The sequence below is a fragment of the Lactuca virosa genome, chromosome 1 (genome assembly GCF_052849685.1).
Source record: "Lactuca virosa cultivar CGN04683 chromosome 1, Lactuca_virosa_CGN04683_v6, whole genome shotgun sequence".
NCBI lineage: Eukaryota > Viridiplantae > Streptophyta > Magnoliopsida > Asterales > Asteraceae > Lactuca > Lactuca virosa.
In genome coordinates this window covers 212,951,975-212,957,693 of record NC_136426.1, presented here as the reverse complement: position 1 = coordinate 212,957,693, position 5,719 = coordinate 212,951,975, and positions in this window count along the sequence as shown.

The window sequence follows — 5,719 nt, the reverse complement described above, 5'->3', positions numbered from 1 at the left end:
AGAAATAAGAGCAAGAACAGAAAATCTAGGTGTTATGAATTTCGTGAGTACCATCAAATGAAGACCAAAAATTAGTTAAATAAGTTTTCCATCAGAAAACTGTCACCAGACAGTTGTATGTCTAAAAACTGTCACAAAAAACAGTTTGATGTCTGAAAACTGTTACTAATCCAGTTTATTTATATAAGGGTCAAAGCAAAGTCAAAAACTGGGTTTATTTCCAGGGGCTGCCGCCCCTTGGACTCCGCTCCCAGGGGCGCTGCCCCCGGACCCCCGTTCGTTTAGGGGCTTCGCCCCTAAATAACAATCTACTTTAAATCTTGAATGAACTTAAACAAGTGTGCACTCCGCACCTTCCTTACTTGTTTAATATTCATCAAGATTGATTTTTGGTCAACAAGTCAATCCATTACACTTAAAATACACATTGATGATACAAAATCACCAACAATACTCGTCCGGTGGCCGGATTGACCAATGTTAAAATAATGGATCGGTTTTACGTCTTTATTTTTGTAGCATTCTACTTTTATTTGTTACCATATAGCATGGTACTTAGACACCAGTTATAGTTATATATCATTAATAAAAAGTTGTTTATTTTTTCTTATAGATAATGCATTGGGATACACATACATTCGATGATTTATTTATTATAGTATCATACTTTCAAGTACATTGCTATTTTCTAGTGTTTTTAGCTGAAGTATAGTATTTAAAGAAAAAAAACTTTTACAAAATGATTGTAGTTTTAACTTATTTACTAAAGATTGTATGCTCTAATAATAATAATGATAATAATAATAATAATAATAATAATAATAATTTACCTCTTCTAATAAAAGAGTCTAAAGTTTGCCACTTGTCATTTTCTCATAAATTTCATTTTTTTTTCTCAATCTCTCTAAAAATGACACATGTACTTTTGCCACATGTACCGTTGTCATAATTTTCAATAATTTTAAAAAATATTATGTTTGATTAAGAGCATATAGCCAGGAAATCTGGTATTTCTTATCTATGGTAACCCATGTAATTGGCATAATTTTGAATTGATTAAATCTTTATCTATGGCAACATATCTCAAATCTGCCAAGGTTGAAACTAATTAGCCCTTTGCCATAAATCTACTCCATAATTTCTGAGATTTTGGAGTAATATCAGTAAATCAATTCCAAAATCACGGAAGATTGTCAATCTCTCTATTTATACTATTCGATTGAACAACCATTGATTTTAACCCAAATGTTTTGTTTTTTTGCTCACTTTGTATCTGGAGGTTTTGCCTGTGCGATTGGAAGCTGTCAGGTGATGTATGAATCTGTCTAGGTGTGTGTATATTTATGTTTTTGTGTAGATGTATGTATCTTTGTAGGTGTGTGTATATGTGTGCATACATGTATGTTTCTGTGAGTGTAAGTGTATGTATTTTTGTTTGTATTTGTGTGGATTTTTGTGTATCTTCGTTTTTGTTTTTAGGTGCAGGTTTCATTTACATTTTTTTAGTGTTTTAAATATTGAGGTTGTATTTGTGTATTAGGGATATTAGTTTTTTGTTTTCTTCACTTGGGGTTATGGGTTTTGAGACCATCGAAACAAGTAAAGGTGATAACTGTGCCATATCAATTTCTATCACCGGTTCTTAGAGTTTGGCTACCAGTTCCTAAACATGTATGCCTCATAAGTTTAAGTTTATTAGAAATGGGTAAGCTTCATTTTTCTTTATTCTTTTCGTCACTAAATATATAGAAAAATCACCTTATTTTGTCTTCATGTTACCTTTTGTTCTTGATTTCGGGATGGCATAATTTCCATAAAAACATTAAGTGATATCTTAATCTTCAAATAAAGTGGTTATAAGTTATAATTGATTCTTTTTATTGTTTATTTATATATTTATAATAAATTTTATTTTGCTCTGCATGTAAACATGTGATTGATGTTTAAATTGAATTAGATCCAAGTTTGTATACATGATGTGTGAATTTTAATATGTTCAAGATTGGAGGTGAAATACTTAAGTTGAATCTCAGCTATAAGGCCCCAAACCCATGATTACAATTCATTGTTAAATGAGGTTAAAGTTGCAATCCCAATGAGTTTACTATATTTACTACAAGTGGTTCTTGAATTCATTTTTTGCAAGCTCTTGGCATTTTTTGAAAACATATAAGATTGATATTTTTATGTGTAACTAGTTTATAACTCGTGTAAACCACGGTTACAAAATTAATTAAATTTTCATACTAAAAACTCAAAATTATTAATCAATTATTTTAAATAAATTATTAATTAAGATATTTTTTTAGTTATATAAAATTATAATCGTTGATTTAAATAAATACGTGAAATTATATCACCTTATAAATTTTATTAACTTTATTTTAATTTTTATTATAGTATTATTATTTATTACTAATTTAATGTAATTAGAGTGGAAAATTTAAATTTTGAAATTTAAAATGGAGAATCAATATGTTACAAGTGGCATGACATTAATTATGACACATAATAAGGTGACACATGTTAAAAGGAGAATAACCTTATTCTTTTATTAGAATAAGGAGATATCGTGATCGTAATTGTAATGATCTTCTGTAGTTAAAAAGCAGACAACTTAAATTATTAATTTTTAAATAAAATAATGTTATTTTCGTGATTGATTTTTTTTTTGTTTTTTTAAATGTTATATATTGTCGTTCATCATTGATCATTTTATCATTAATTTAGACATCAAGACATATTGCTAATATCTTCGATCCATTTTCTAAAATTATATTATAAAATTATATAGACATAGACAAAACATCTAATTATCTTTTAAAATAACTGCTTACAACTACATGATTGATATTATATTTTTTTAACGTTTCAATGTTGTTTTACTTTGTGAACCGTGTAGTACACGGGTTATAACCTAGTAATAATAATAAACACAAATAAACCCCACACAACTCTCCGCCACACCACCTTTTCAAAATTATATTTCTTGAGATATCCATTAATGTTTGGTTTTCTTTTAATAATTAGTTTCACCATGTAAATTACTTTCTTTCAACGGAGAGTGGGCTATTAACCCTGGTTAACCCTTATGGGAGGTATGAAGAGGGATTTATTTTATGTATTTGGAAACATATTGTATTCCAAAAAAAACACCACCGAAATATATCATTATTTGTTGGTTTGCGTTTGTTAGATGTGTCTACGTAAAAGCTATATTGTAAAATTGGCCTACCTGGTCGAGTATTCGGAGTCGGATATGTCCCGAGATGCTTTATCAGGAATCTGCAAAAAAATACTCAAACTCGGTGAACCTCGGTCAATATTTTTGTTACTCGGTTAAACTCGGGTCCAACTCAGTCAAACTCTAGTCTAACTTGGAGAAAATCGGTCCAACTCAGATAACTTGGAAAACTCTGTCGGTCAAACTTAAGATTTTTTTTAAACCTATACTTATTATTGATATTCACATATTTTGTTATAAATTTTAAGAAACTTATGATATTTTTATATATATAATTTTTCCAAAATTAATTTCGTATTACACTAAATACTACCTACTGATTAGTTGACCATTTTAACAACTCTTAACGACTTTTACAACAGTGCAAAAAGAATGACATTTTTTTCTAAATGCAAAACACTACAATGTGATTCGTTTGTGTATTTACTATAAGATCTGTAGTGACTAAAGAACATGGTTTGGCATGCGGAATTAAAGATTGCACAATAAACATGGTGATTTGGGTGTTCAAGAGATGTATTGATTATGTATTGTGCTACAAAAAAGGGATCTAGATCTAGTCTACATAAATAACACACACTTACACACTCAACTTTTACATCTCTCAAGCACACCTCTACAAGTGGTATGAACCCACCTTATATAGAGGTGTTTACATGTCTCTCTCTCACTCTCTATCTCTCATGTGTCATAAGGCTAATACACCACATGCAAGTGGGTCTACAAAAGTCAACACATTACAAAGTCATACATGGATAACTTTGCACCCCAACATTCTCCCCTCAAAGTTAGGAATGGATGACCCACTTCAAATCTTCCAAAATCGAGCAACTACGCGATCCGAGCCTCAAGGGTGACACATGTCGAAACGAACTTCAATCTTCAATTCTTCCATGATTCTTCAATTTGGGCTCTAGGATGTGAAACCATACAAACCGAGCATCAACGAATGATCACGAGCTTCTCAAACTCCAAATTGATCACCAAAAGTTGAGCATAAAAACACACCCCAAAAATCTTCAATAAAACCAAACCCATTTCGAAAATAAATCACTTCCGAACTTCCAATTGCATCATTTCGTAAGCTTCAAAAATTCAAGATCACTTCGGTCTTCAAATCCGCGTAATATGAAAAATTCAAGTTCGAATTTCCATATAAATTTCTCCCCCTTTTTATAATCGAAATTTGATTATAAAACCTCCAAGGAAAGAGAACGTGCTCTATTCGGAATTTTTCGTGTCAAAACTCCCCCTTAACATGTGGCATAAACTTTGTGCTTCAATCCGGAAAACCCAAAAAAATTCAATTTTTAGCTTCGTTCACGGACCGCCTTTGACAAAATTTCTCAAAAATGGGTAGAAATTGTCAATTTCAAAATTCTGCAGTGACCCAGTGCGCCCAAAACAGCCAAATATGCAAAACTCTCCCCCTTTTCCAAAGCTAGGTAGAAAGCGTCAATTCGCATAAACTGCAGGGGCCTGAAATGTATTTTCTTCAATTTCTCAGCAAAATCAGTTCTTTTTCGAAATTGGTCGAAAACTGCCAAACTTACGAAAGTTGCAGGGACTAATTTCGTCAATTCTGCCCACATCTTCAAATTTTCAAAAGTATACCCCAAAATTCGAATTTGGGTATGAGCTGCCAAAATGTCGAAATTTCAGGGGTCAAATACGAAAATTCTGCTTTTTCATTCAAAACATACTAAACTTTGTGTATTCGTACGAAGTGTCAAACTTTCGTAAGGTCAGGGGTCATTTTCGAAAATTCTGAGTTTCTTCCCCAATTTCATGTCAACGTACGAAACTTTTTCTTTCTATCTCCCGTTCGTACGAAACTTTTTCTTTCTCTCTCCTCTTCGTACGAAACTTTTTCTCTCTCTCCCCTTCATCTCATTTTCTCTCTCCTCTTCGTATGAAACTGCATCTTCACCATATTAACGAATTCTTCATCACTTCGTTAGAAATCCTCATCTCCAAAATAACAAAACTTTTTGACACTGATTAACGAAATCGAAGGGATACAAACGCTTAATCGTGAACAGTAACTTCTTAATCATTCAGTTCTTCCCAAACCAAAAACTTTCGTTCGTTTACCCCTTCTGTTCATTTATTACTCCAATCATTTGCCTTTTCAATTCACGAACCCAATATGATACAGGAAGCAAACAGATGAACATCATTCACCATCGAGCATCGACCATCGACCATCGACTCTTGGTAACGACCTTCAAACCTTCAATCAAAACTCAAGACTTCGTCTGTTTGATTGAAACCAATATCGTCATCGATTTAACGAAGCATAGCCATTTACGAATGAACCATTGACCATCACAGGGATCCTTCGTCATCACGATTTCTTCCACAATTCGTTCTTTTGCAAACATCGACAAACCTTCAAAGAACGACTCCAATTAATCTACTATCTGTTCGTCAATCGACCCGTAATCATTTGACTGTTTACTCTTCGTTCTTCAC